Here is a 14,892-nt window from a genome sequence, read left to right as displayed (position 1 = left end):
TTAAAGTTAAAAACTTTCAGACAGTTGAAATGCAGTTATTGTGATTATTAGTGAGCTCAGTTCTCAAGATATGATGAAGCATCTGAAGCACTCCATCACCTACCTCTGCAATGTTGTAACATAGACAAATAAACTCATCCTAATAATATGTGATGCTGGATATCTCTCACAATATTTGAATGAGTTATTTGTTGCACTTATTTTGGATCTTTGGGGACACTATATCACACAGAAATATCTATTTACCTAAATGGCACTTGTTCAAAACTTTGTAAAATCATAGTTCAAAGTTTATATAATTTTTATAGATGTGCAATCTTATAACAAATTAAGAATTAAATAAAAAATGAAAAGTAACTTGAATTTTTAGTTATTTCTAGTCCATGGAACTTAGGAATAAAATTTCTTTAAATTTGTATTTAGCTAGTCAATTCTGCAACTATATATTGTTCAAATTTACTAGGCATAGAGCTAATTATTGATGATATATAAGAATATAAGGCCCAAATTTTCCATGAATACCACTCAGACATGGAAATGTTATCATGAATTGTAGCAGGTTTTCCATTAATAAATTTTGTTATTACCATTTAATTGTTTCATGCTTATTTTGCTGTTTTCTTACCTGTACACTCTCTAGACTATAAATTCAATAAATATACAACTTTTATCTATTTTAAGTATAGTTTATTTTTTGCTGTGCTGGGGATTGAACCAAATTCATTGTGCACACTAGGCAAGTGTTCTATGATACTGTCAATATCTTCTAAATGATTTGATGTTTTGACTTGATTAGATTTCTGGAGGAAAAGAAGTTTAGAAGTTTGAAAAGAATTCTTGTTGAAAAGGAGATTTTCAAAAAGTGTAATTGGAAGTCTTGAGCTAACCAAAACAATATGAATAAGAAAAATAAAGGTCCCAAAAGAGATCACAAGACAAGGCAATGTTTGTTCCAAGGAAGAAAGGCTCACATCTGATAAAGGTTGTCAGTCAAAAAGTGTGGGAAGAAGCTTTGTAGGTGTTAGAAAAATGTTTTACTGGTTTAGTAAACATTAAGATCACATAGAGAACTTACTGACAGGCAAGTTCCTGCTCTGCATGCCCAGCCTTGCAAAGCAGAATCTGTTTTTAGTTAACATTATTACAATATTATACTTGAGAAATACTTGCTTAAATATAAAAAAAATATTAGGAGATATCTATTTTGTAGATCTAAACTTGACAATATATGTGAATATTTGTACAACATTTTATTGCACATAATTTAAGTGCAATCCTTTGATAGAGAGATAACTAAATACATAATTTTCCACTGATATATATGAAGCAATTAAAAGTAACCTCAGATCTTTATAAACTAATCTAGTTAGATACCCAAAGTGTACAGTTCTATGAGGAAATGCTGAATGCTGCTATATGTATGTATATGACAATATAATTGTACATTCTGAGGAAAAAGTCAGAAGGATATAAAAATTAGGCAATTAAAATGAGATTGAGGGGTTTTAGGATGCTGGAAAGGTAAAGACAGATAAAAAGTTAAACATGAAAATTATAGAAAAATAAGAAATATTTAAGACAAAATAAAAATGAATAATATGAAATGTTTTCCTAAGACAAATAGGTAAAATTGAATATGCATATGTATAGGGACAAAAAGGACAGGAAAAGGAAATATTGTTTTATTCTTGGGATAATTCACTACCTTGTTATTAATCATAAAAATATGAAGCATTTAAAGATAAGTGGTAAAAAGTATAGAATTTTGACAAATAGCAATAGTAATGAAGTCACATATAAGTGGATGGACATATGATATAAAACATGTACATTTGTATTTATGTGTTATTATGAAAGATTTTAAATAAATACAAAGAAATTAAAAACAATAAATGATGAAATTCGTAATTTTTCAATTTGTCTAGGGATTTTCCAATATTTTCAATGAAGAAACCAAAGATAAAACATTTTAGACTTTAGAAGCCATGTAGTCTCTATAGCAACTAGTCAGTTCTACCTCATTAGCTCAAAAACAGCCATTCGTGATAAGCAAATGTGTTAGTTGTGGTCCAGTAGAACTTTATGTACAAAAAAAAGGTGATGAGTCCAATTTCCGGGAAGTCCATAGTGTTCCACAACAACAATAATAATGATGATAATGATAATAAGGTACACCTTTATTATACATTTATAAGAAGAAAGCATGATAATTATTGTCCATGTTCAACTCTAAAGAAATGTGCTGAGGGGCTAATATAAATGTCAACCTGTAACTGCAATCTAATGAAGTATTTAGGATTATATCAAGAATGTAATCATTCCTGGGGTTTCGTAGAGGGATGAGGTTATAGAAAATATATGACAAATTCTCTTCTACTCTTTCAATTAAAACTGTCACTGAATAGCAAAGGTGTTTCGCTGTGTCACTTTTTCACTTTAAATATTCTATTATTTTGTTTTCTCTTCATTGAGAATTTGATTTTTTTCTGTGTTAAGTTTTGTAGAGCAATTTATGAGCAGCTTTAAGAATTTAACTAGTGAATTGTTTCTATGATTTTAAATAGAAAATGTACACACCTTATTTTGTTCAAAAATTAACAGTGACCTGGGGTAAAAGTTAGAAACTGCAAATTAAATCTGTGGTAAGTGAGGTCTTTGATACAGGAAACTCTCTCATTCTTCTCTAGTCTGTGAATCAGGGCAACAAAGGCTATTTATCTGGGATCATAGTTTAATGATATAGTACATTTTAAGACAGTCTGGAAGAGTTTGGAGAATAACTCAAAAATTTGGAAAAATATCCAGAAAAAAAAATCACACACACACACACACACACACACACACACACACACACCTCTTCAGGATAGAACTAGTAGACCACTTTGAGAGGGAAAATAATATTCATGAATACAGAAAATTGTGCAAGTGAAAAATGATGTGGTTAATAAATGTGTATAGCAGAAACAAATGTTTGCTACAAGAAAGAATATATAGTTAATTGATTTAATCTCAAGTAAATCATAGTCCCATGAGCCTAGTCATATAAACATTAGTCATTAATCAATAATATATAAAATAAAAATAGGCATATACTCATGTGAAAAGCATAGGAGAAGAGGGGGCAGTATGTTTTAAGTGTGAAATCCTCATCTATGTAAAGTAGATAAAACAAGGAAGACCATTTTCTATATATTGTATACAAAGTTTTAGTTTACCATTGAGATTAAAAAAAATTCTAAAACTGTTAAAAATAAATTGCCTCTAGGGAGCAGTGCTAATAAGTGTATATGCAGTGGTGGAAAGGTTTGGATCAAGGAATATAAATTTTTATTATAAGAATGTCAGTGGTATTTGATTTTTAATTATGTCATTGGCTAAAAATTATGTCCTTCATAAACTGGATCACCAAAGAGAACTTAAGCTCCTGTAATTCCATAAATCACCAATAAACTAGTGTGGTTCTAACTAAGTCAGAAACTTGGAGCATGGCTCAGGTGAAGTATATTGAATTCAAAAGTTGATACAAGTAAACTTTCTTCTTGATTATAGAACTACACATTCAATCCCATTAGTACATGTTATTTATAAACTCTACACCTATAAATAGTTTGATAAATCATTATAGTTGGTTTTAGTCAGCTTTTGTATCACTGTGACGAAAGTAGGTCACAAGAACAACTTAGAGGAGAAAGTTTATTCACGATTTTAGAGGCCAACTGCATTGCTTCCGGCCCCAAACAAGGCAGCACATCATGGAAGAACTACTCAATGGAAGAAAGCTGCTCAGCTCATGGTGTGTACAGGAAGGAGGGGGGGGGGGGCACAGGGAAGATTCACTCTTCCAGAGCATACCCCAGTTATCCACTTCCTCCAGTTGTGTCCCACCTGCCTATAGGTACCATCCAGTCAATCCATTAAACTCTTCTAGAGTGGACTGATTAGCTCACAGTTCCCACAATTCAAACACTTTATCTCTGAATATTCCTGCATTAACACAGGAGCTTTTGAGGGATACCTCCTATCCAAATCATAACACTTATGAATGAAAATTAAATACAGCTAGACTTGGAAGCTTAAAATGAAAAAGAAGATCTAAATTAATCTTTCTATAGGAGTGTGTCAGAATCACCTCTGAGGTTCTGAGAATGATTTTATATATATATACACACAGAGACTAGATTTAATAAGTGCTTACAAGACGTACGCATTGTCATTTAATAATACAGATAATAATACTATTGGAGATTCTGGTGGATAGTTTCAGAAAGAAAAGAACATCGAAAGTGTGTAGACCAATCTTACAAAATCTTACAGGAAGGCATTTCCAAGTTGGTATTCTTGAGGATCATCTCATCATCAGAGTGCCCTCTGGAGGCCTAGTCAAATAATTTTAGTCTCTTCTCACTTGGAAGTGAATAAAGACAATGGAACCTCATTCAGTTTCTAAAAGAGGCTTTTCAGTCACTGGCAGCAGCCTGGCAACAGTAATTTGCAAACCCTGCCCTTTATTAAAATTCATTGTTGCTTTCAGAGTTAGAGAACTATAATTTGAGAGATCCGAGCAAGACCAAGAAGAAATAACATTTTATATAATCACTTTCAAGAGCTGCTATATAATTAAACACATGTGCAATTAATTTTAAGCAAAAACAGCAGCCATTATACAGTGGAAAGTTGCTTTATATTAGCCCTGGTTTATAGCAATAAAATGGATATGATGTCAAGTATTATGACTTGGCATGATTCCAGTAAATTTACAATTTTGTTAAAGTGCCATCAATAGAACATTGTTTTTGCTCTACTTTACTTTCCTCCAGCTTTGTGGCTCTATTGAAGTAACAAAACGTGGCATATTAGGTGTGGCAGTTTGGGTTATAGTTGTACGGAGTGTAATACTAATAAATCTATTTTACAATCTCTTCTATAATATAAAATAAAAATAATTCCACTGTATTGGGGAGAAAAATACATGAAAAATTGCCTATTTAATTTTTTTCCATTCCTATTACACAATTTATTAAGTGCATTCATAAATGAACTAATCATATAATAATTTGATTTATATTGGATAAAAAAATAAATTACCTGTTATATATTTTAAAAAGCACTCATACTTGAACCTAGGGTAATGATGTCCATCTCATTCCACCATCTTTCCTGCCCCCATGTCCCCTCTCCTGCCCTTCCTCCCCTTTGCTCAATCACAGTTCCTCCATTTATCCCATGCCCCCCACCACCACCATTATGTATCAGCATCCACTTATCAGAGAGAATATTCGGCCTTTGGTTTTTTGGGATTGGCTTACTTTGCTTAACATGATATTCTCCAACTCCATCCATTTACCTGCAAATGCCATAATTTTATTCTTTTTTAATGCTGAATAAAATTCCACAGTTTCTTTATACATTCATCTAAATGTTGTATAATTCTTATAAAAATTTCGTATTAAAGCTTACATATTATGCACAGAAAGTATTTTATGATGCATTCCATATATACTAGTATCCTTCTCAAACAAATCCCAAATGTACTATCAATAAGGAGGCCAATAAATAATTTTAGTTCAAGATTTAAGTTATTTTTAATATAGTTCATTCTAAGATAACCTGAGAGAAAAGAGTGTTTGAGTAGAGCCCTAATCATAATTGTGAAATCTGGTATTTCCAATTTGAATTAACCTTTCATAATGAACTACAAGAGAATTTTTCAAATTGTATAATACATGAGGACGACTATTATAAAATGAAGGCAACCTAATTCTCAGTGAAGTTCACTTCTTCATTAAAATGGTACCAACAAAGGTGCATAAAATAAAGAACAACAATAACCATATCTGACATAAAAAGAACATGTTTTAGTCATTTAGAATCCTTATGGCAGAACTATAACCATAGGGAAAGATTTGAATCCATAAATAAACTACATGCAATACAATGTAGACCGAAACCAAACAACAACAATAACAAAAATTGTGGAAAGCTTTAATATGAAGCTGACTCAAGTAAAAGTAATGAGAAATATCAAATGATGGAAAGAAAGCTGCCTACATTAGTAGATTTTTGCTTCCTTCTGAGTTTTGTACATCAAGTTAATTAATTCAGCTAGCATTTACTTAACACTTTGTAGATGCCAGCCATTGTTCAGTGCAGTAGAAACTATCAATAAACAAAATAGTTATAGCCCTTACCCTTAAGAGATTTTTATTCTCCATAAATAATAAACATGCAAATATCAACTTTAGTAATTATTTTCCCTAAAAGCTTTAAAGACAAGATTTCTTATAAAAGAGAAAAAGCTATTTGAGGCAGTGACATTTAAGGTGAGGCTTAAAGGAGAGAGTAAGTGTAGGAATGGGTTTGTTTTGTTTCAGGAACTGAAAAAGCCCCATTGAGCTTGAGTAGAGTATATTGTAAATCCAGGACAATTAGGAATTTTAACCCATGGATGGTATTATAGAAGAAATGAGAATTAATCAAAAGTTAAACTGGGGCATACTAACTGATACATCTATAAAGAATGAGGATCAAAAAAATGTTAAACTGGGAGTGCTATGCTCTGATTTTCCTTTTATGATTATCATTCTTGCTGTGTAGACAAATGAATTTCAGGTAAGGGGGGCTAAAATGGAAATAGACTGACCAAGAAGGAGCAAACTGCAATGTCTAGGGAAGAGAATTTGGTAGTTTGAAATTAAGTGGTGGAAATATATATGGAAAGAGGGGGGAGCAGACGTGAGATATATTTTTGGTGTAGATATAGTAGAATTTGCAAATGAATTGGAAAAACAGAAAGAGGGGAGTCCCAACTTTTTCACCAAATTTTACTTTCTACAACTGGAAGATGGTGCTGTTTACTCAAGATGGCAAAGTTTGGGGAGAAAAGCATGAAGTCCATTTTGAACATGTAAAATTTGAGATGCCCAGGAAATGTCTAACTGAAGATATTAAATAGGCAGTTGGGCATGTCAATCTGAAGCATAGAGAAGAGATTTGGGCTAGGGGAACTTGTGGGAGTTGTCAGCATATAATCAAGGCCTGTTCTCATTACTGATGTTAATAGCCAAGGCCTTCCACCTGGAAGAGCAGGTCTAGCAATGAGAAGCAGCATTTTTGGTTCCAGATATTTTTCTCCTTTTTTTTTCTAACCTTTTACAAGTCAATTTTATTATGTGTTCCATTTTTTTCATAGACTTCTTCTAAAGTTACAGAAATTGTTACCACTGCCATACCAATAATATGCAGTATGATATAGGGGGTAAAACTTATTCACTTCACATAAAAATGTATATCTATCCACCATTCATTAACACCGCGGCTTTGAACAGTCTGTTTCAGGTCTCTGAGCCTTTGCTTTCTTACCCTCTATGAGAATAGGAGACTAAAAATATCCTCTGGACTTGTAAAGCAGGTGTGTACATATTTGCATGACAGAAATCTAACCTAAAATATTTCAGAGTGAAAAAATGATAAATCAGTTTTGAACTTAAGGGCTTATTGAATTGAACTAGGACTTTAATACTTGACCATAATTTAAAATGTTATCTCATCCAGATCACATTTGTATACTAGAAACTATCTGATTTAAAATAACAGTCATAGCAACCTACAAGAGTGCAGAGAGCTCAACAGTAATCTATAGGATACAGATTGTTCTCAATGAGGCATAAAGGCTGCTCCAATATTTTGTGCATAAACAGTGCCACTCAGATAATTTTTGCTTAATAATCTAGAATCTAAATTTTAGTTGAGATGTATGCTTTAGTTGCCCTTAAGAATTAACTAAAAGATTAACTTACTTATAATGGTCAGTGCTTTAGTCATTGATAACATTTTGATAAGAAGCTATTAGGAAAAAAGCAATTAAAAAAATATATAGATGCATATGCAATTTTAAGTATATTTAGATGTATAAATCTAATACCACTGTTAAAATTAATTTATTTCCGATTAGTATGATTAAAGTGATGCTTAATACTTAATAGTAAGATATTATTTCAATCAGAAAATCAAATGGTTTGACAATTTATAGCTAAGTAATTTCAGATTATACTATCTTTACCATTGTCTCTGTTTATAATTGTGGGTATTTTGACAATCCTGCATATTATTCCAAATTAAAACAAGGTATTAAGTAGCAAAATAGGGGGATAAACTGCAATTCCTGAAATGGTCAGCAGAGAGCCTCAGTCAGGTTACTGTGGTTAATCTGCTTCTATAAGGGACAAAAGAATAAGTCATATTAACAACTAATATTGTGAACTAATTTCTTAACCTTTAATTATATAAATCTAGCATAACCCTTCTCTATGATAACAGAAAATAGCAAATAAAAATATAGGATGCCACTGTAATTCTTAAGAACTGCTTATAATAAACGACTATTTGTTGTTTATTTAATGTTAAAATTTAATTGGACTTCCTGTATTTTTTGTGACAATCCTCCTTAATCAAGAAAAAAATCATAATTATCACAGTGATAATTACTTTCTTCTGGCCCATAAATTTCATTTAATGCTCTGTTATAAAACACTTTCTTTGAGATTTGCAAGACCAGTATTTTTTTTTTTTAGACTTAAACTCTTTCAACAGTCTGCTTGTGTTCCAGACACTTCAACACCATGCTTGTTTCCTGAAATACAAAAGTCTTTAGCAAGTACCTGAAGCTTGAAAAGCACAAGAATGTGAGGAATGCTTAGAGTCATGTCTGGCAGCATCTTGGGAAATAGTTCTGAATACTTGAGTAGTCCTTAATGAGAAAGGAGGAAAGAAGGAAGCAGGGAAGGAGTGTAAGAAAGAGAAGGAGACAAAAAAAAAAATGAGGCAGTGGGGAGGGAGAAAAGAAAGAAATGCAATAGTTCAATAACTCCCTTTTACACAAATAATATAAAAGATTATGTAAGAACAATCTTTATTGAACTCTTGATATCAGTGAAGCAGTGGCATGGTGGTCTGTAATACAACAGTGAAGGGGAAGTGGTGGGAGAGAGCAAGGACAATTGAAGAGGAAGGTTTCATAACCTATAATATACATAGAATCTAATGAAAACTATTTTATAATACATATATTTTTTTCTGCTCATTTAAAAGAAAGTCCAAGACACTTGATTGCAAGTTATTTATAAACCACTGTAGAAATTATAGCAGGGTTAAGATTAAAAAGGGCTATTGAAATTTATGGCATCAATATGAACTATCATGTTTTTGTTTCATTTTAAAAATTTTTAACACTTTAGTTTCTAGAGCAGTTTTAGGTTCACAATAAAACTGAATGGCAAGTACAGAAAATTACCATCTATTTTATTCCTCATCACACACACTCTTAGCCTTCTCTGCCTCCTGCACTATCAACATCTTCTATCAGAGTATACATTTATTATCATCAATGAACCTACATTGACATATGCATATCACACAAAGTCCATAGTTTACATTAGAGTTCATTCTTGATTTTGTACATTCTATGGGTTTTGATAAATGTAAGTGTTGAATAATTAGATTATTTTACTACCTGAAAAATCCTCTCTGCTCTGGGTATCCACCCTTCTTACCCTTCTGTTCTTTTTTAAACTTCATTTACATGTTGGCTGAATAAAATCTGTTCATTCAGAAGTGTGCTATATTAACAAGAGGAACAATAATAATTGATTGCATAGTCAATATCATTTATTGAAACATTTAATTAAATGTTACAATAACATAACTTACAAATTTCATTGTACAGATTATCCACAATAATAATAGAATGACTGAATATAATTCAAGGATACTATGGCAGTACCCTTTTCTATTTTATTATGTTAAACAATTTGCCCTATGAGGCTACAAAGAAGTTTTAAATACTAAGATTTTTTGGTATAGCTTTTTTCTACAAAGACAATTGGTTCTTGATTCAATGAAATTTTCTTGTTCCTTAATATATGAAAACCAACAGATATCCAATCTTTTAATTTTAATGTTGCTTATGCTGTTTGAACTCATAAAGTGAAACAGAATGTAAATGCAGATTAATTTAATCAAAATGAGTCATATGCAGGCAGATGAAACATATTTGCTAAGTTAGTAACTCCAAATTCTCTAGAAAATTACACATATTATAAAGATTCATAATTATGAACGTCATTACATATTTTTAAAATACAAGAAACAATTCTGATGGGCTTAAGATCATTATTCCTTTGTAACTTAATTTACAATATGCTTAATAAATTGTGTCCATTTTACAGTTCATCTAATCAATTTCCAATGATCGTGTGATAGGTATGGAATTCCATATGAAAATAAAAGATTAAATACTTTTTATTTTATTTTATTTTTTTGCAGTGCTGGGGATTATACCCAGGCCTTTACATGAGTGAGGCCAGCACTCTGTCTGTAGTCTACATCCCCAGCCTAAAAAGAGATTTTTAAATAGCACCATCTCATAAAGATAGACATAATTCGAGAGACCAAACAAGACTGTAGGAACAAGTAATCAGATAAATAGTGGTAAGAGACTAGAATTCACCAGAAGATTGAATGTTTAGTCACTAAGGGGTAACCAAGAAGTAATCCAATTTATAACTCTGCATTCCCATAACACCCATGAATGGGTGGCACCAGGAAGTTTTGCAATAGACAGGGAAGTTCATGCTTAAAAGAGGAAGACTGGCTGGGTGTGGTGACACATATTTTAATCCCAGCAGCTGTGGAGGCTGAGGCAGGATGTTGAAAGTTCAAAGCCAACCTCAGCAATGTAGTGATATCCTGAACAATTTTGAGAGAACCTGTCTCTTTAATAATAATAATAATAATAATAATAATAATAATAATAATAATAAATGGCTAGGTATGTGGCTCAGTGGTTAAATACCCCTGGGTTCAATCCCTAGTATAAATAAATAAATAAATAAATAAATAAATAAATAAATAAACAAACAAACAAACAAAAATAAACAGGAAGAGTTGCTTGAAAATCCAATTAAGAAGCAATAACAGAACAAAACTTCAATAACTAGGCAAATCCCCTTTCTCTATTCAAGCAGAATGTTGGGGATTTATTCTCTGAAGGGAGTAAAACAGCCTTGGATGGTAGCTCTCAGATACCATTTAAAACAATGTTCAATATTGTTTTAATATGACAATTAGATGGATTAAGTATCTGTTAGAAAAAAAAAACTATAACAAAATATTGATGTGTTTAACACAAAAGTTATTCACAATTTTTCTCACAGAAAGCTGTCATCTAGTTTTGTACTCTCCAAGGTGGTAATTGAAAATTCTTTTACAGAATGTAAGCAAATCAATAGAAAAGACATGTTGTTATAATGAGTCCCTCAAAGAAGCAATCTAGACAATTACACTATGGTGAAGGGTGAATGTATTAAAATCCACCTAAGTACTCAGAGCATCTATTCAGCTTTTTAGTTAATTACTATACTTGTAAATAGAATATATCACCTGACTGCTGAAGAAGTTCTCTGGCATTGAGGCTAAAGTCCGAAACAAGTAGAATAATTTAGATATAATAGGGACTATAGCAAACCTCAAATAGACTATAGCAAACCTCAAATAGGAAGAAGCAAACAAATGAACAAAATCTATGATGACCATTCTATATATCTAAAGATATAAAACAAGAACATGATAGTATAGAAAAAGTACAAGTATATTATTTGAAATTAAAAAATAAATGTATATGAAACACTCAACCGAGGGACTTAAAGATGACACTGAAGAAAACTTCCAGAAAGAAGATAGAAAATAGAATTAAGTTTGAGATCTACTGTACAGTAGGGTGACTATAGTTTATCAACAATAATGTATTGTGCATTTTAAAATAACCAAAAGTAAATTTAAATTGTCTTACTATAAAGAAGATAGGTAAGCAAAGTGACAAATATATTAATTAGCTTGATTTAATAATGCCACATTTTATAAATTTATCAAAACATCACATCATACACATAAATATATACCATTATGATTTATCTATATAAATCTAACAGGGTCTAATCTAATTGTGTCCAGTGAAAGCCATTCACCTTAGAATTTGCTAGGCAAGGCTCAGGGCCAACGTTGCTCTTTTAAAGAAATTATTAATATTTATTAAAATAAATAAAATTTAGTATATTATAAATATAGTTAAATTATAAAGATACATAAAGTTATAAACTGAATCTAAAATAAAATATTATCTTTCAAAAATCAACACTGGCACAAAGCTTGCTTTTTAAATCCTAATATCAATGGTTTCTATATTAGAATTCTATACATATAAAAACAATTATGGAGTTTAAGAATATATGAAGACATGCACAGGCATGAATTATTTCTCTTTAATACTCTTAAAAAGATACTGGTGTTTTTCATATTATGGGATAAAAGAAAGAAAGGATCCAACTAAGAAGTTTAATGGAATATCCAGACAAATTCTTAACAGTAGCACCATAAAATAGATATCAACTAGTCAAGATTAAAATATTCTGAATTTTTTTTCTAGGAATCGAAGTTGAGTCCCTGATAAATCTAACTGTACTGAGGATATATTCAGACAGTTAACTGAGTTTGCAGTTGAATTTTTACTCAACATGAAATAAATGAAAAATAAAAGAGGAAATTACTAACTACAGAGAAAACAAAGACTTATTTAGAAAAGAAAAATAATCATACATAATATATAGCTTTGCTAATAGTATTTACATAGGTACAGTGATAATGGAAAATATTTCAACCACAATTAAGGGCTAACTATGTAAAGAAGGGTATATTTGGTGTGGTGAAAGAAAGAGTAAATTAACATGCCAAAACAAAGGCAAAGAAATTATTATAGCAATGTATTTTTTGAGAGACAGGAGTAAACATTAAATGAACAAGGTGAAAAAACACTTAAATGACTTTCATCTGGCTCTTTTTTAACTTCTGACCTAATCCCTGCCCAGCTTCCTGCAGTCAGTCCTCTTGATCTAAAGTTGATTTTTACTTTTCCACAAACACTAAGCATTCTACATTTGAAGGTCTTTATAGTTGCAGTCCCCCCCCTCCCAGAATGCTTTATCAAATCTTCCATTCCCCTTCCTTCCTTTTTTTTTTTTTTTACACAATACCTTTTGTTCATTTATTTATTTATTTAATGTGGTGCTGAGAATTGAACCCAGTGCCTTACATATACTAGGCAAGCAATCTACCACTGAGCCACAACCCCAACCCCTCCCCTTTCTTTCTTAATATTTCTTTTTAGTGGTTATTATCATCTAATAATATGGTAAATATTAGTTCACAAATTTAGTTCACAAATTAGTTCACAAATTTAGTTCACAAATTCCATGAGGAAAGGGATGTGTATATTGTTCCCTCTTGTATCTCCAGTGCCTAGGCCATTTGGGACATGATATAGATGCTTAATAAACAAGTGACTATTAAATAATATTAAATAAATGAATAAATTAAAGAAAAACATAAATTTATAACACAGAGTAAAAATAATTTTTAAATGTTTAAAATGGCAAAATAAAAGAACTAATCTTATTTTTGTTGATAAAGCAATTGAATTGGTCATAATTTTGGTGTACATGAATTCTCTATATTCCCAATCTTTAAGATTTTGGTGTACATGAATTCTCTATATTCCCTTTGTATATTTCATATATATATATATATATATATATATATATATATATATATATATACACACACATACATACATACAATCATATATATATGAATATATATACATACAATCATATATATACAGATATATATATATATATATATATATATATATATATATATATATATAATCTCAGAAATAAAATAAAAAGAAGCAGAATATAACTAATGATGTTCTTTTGCAGGAGTTAATATATATAACTTGTTCTGATTTTTTTAAAAAAGAAAAATTAGGGAAGAGGAGTTCTGAGGTCTGAGCTATTTTCTAGTCTGACATTTCTTATAATATTACATTTCATTAATAGTTTCATTATGCAGAATTAAGTTATTGTCATTCAGAAACAGTTTGGAGATATATGCCATTATAGAGTTTGCATGCATAAATAAGCATATTATTAATAATCAATGACAATTAGCACACAATACACTTCCTCTTAAATTTAATTATATGCTTGATTAAGAGTGTTTGGGTACTTAATTAAAATAAGAAGGTCCAATGATACTTAATTCTCTCTTATATTCATATTACAATCCTAATAACTCCAGTCCTCACTCAATCCATGCATAGCCCCTATTAATTTTAATCAGAAATATGCTTGCTCACTGAATAAAACCTGAAATGCAATTGGGTAGGTCACATCAGGGAAAATTGTATGCAGTGTGACAGTATAAAACGAGGGAAAAGTCTAGTGCAAGCAATTGAACAGAGAGATAATTGTCATAATTGGTTTCAATTAGTTTTTCAAAGCTCTGGTAAAGCAATTCTTATTGTACTATACCATGAACTATAACCAGCAACAAAACTAGTTAGCATGATTAGTAGGTGTCAATGCTTAAAAAGGCAAAATACAGTTTAAATGTTAAGATCTCAGTGAAGATAAATGAACTGCATAACAGTGTAAATGCATCATTGGGAAACCTTTGCCATTGTTAAATGTGATGTGGTTTGAATGGAATGAAATCAGACATACGCAATAAACTCAAGCCTCATAAATACATATTTTGTAAGGAAAATGAGTTCATGCGCAAATAACCATCTTTTCAGGCTGAAACAAACGACCATTAAATGAATATTAGAATGTGGTGATATCAAGAAACTCACAACATATTCAAAATCATAGTGAGCTCCTATCAATTTGCCTAAGTAACCTAAATACATCTTAGTAATGTAAATCTTAGTAATGTGGGTGATACCAAAAAAGAAAGTGAAGTATTAAAAGCCTCATTGGGCATATACTAGTAAATGGC

The 14,892-nt window shown here is 30.8% G+C and overlaps 1 protein-coding gene across 3 annotated transcripts in view; it reads left to right on the top strand.

Moving 5' to 3' along the window:
- The window catches only part of CSMD3 (CUB and Sushi multiple domains 3), a gene marked incomplete at both ends in the record, with an annotated part of 1,157,568 nt that overhangs the window by 213,590 nt on the left and 929,086 nt on the right, over positions 1 to 14,892 (top strand). The gene's annotated exons all lie outside the window — the stretch shown is intronic.

The sequence above is a fragment of the Spermophilus citellus genome, assembly GCF_964194105.1.
Source record: "Spermophilus citellus genome assembly, chromosome: 14".
NCBI classification, from domain to species: Eukaryota; Metazoa; Chordata; class Mammalia; order Rodentia; family Sciuridae; genus Spermophilus; species Spermophilus citellus.
Note: the sequence above shows the minus strand (reverse complement) of the source record. Positions and strands in the feature narration are given on the sequence as shown.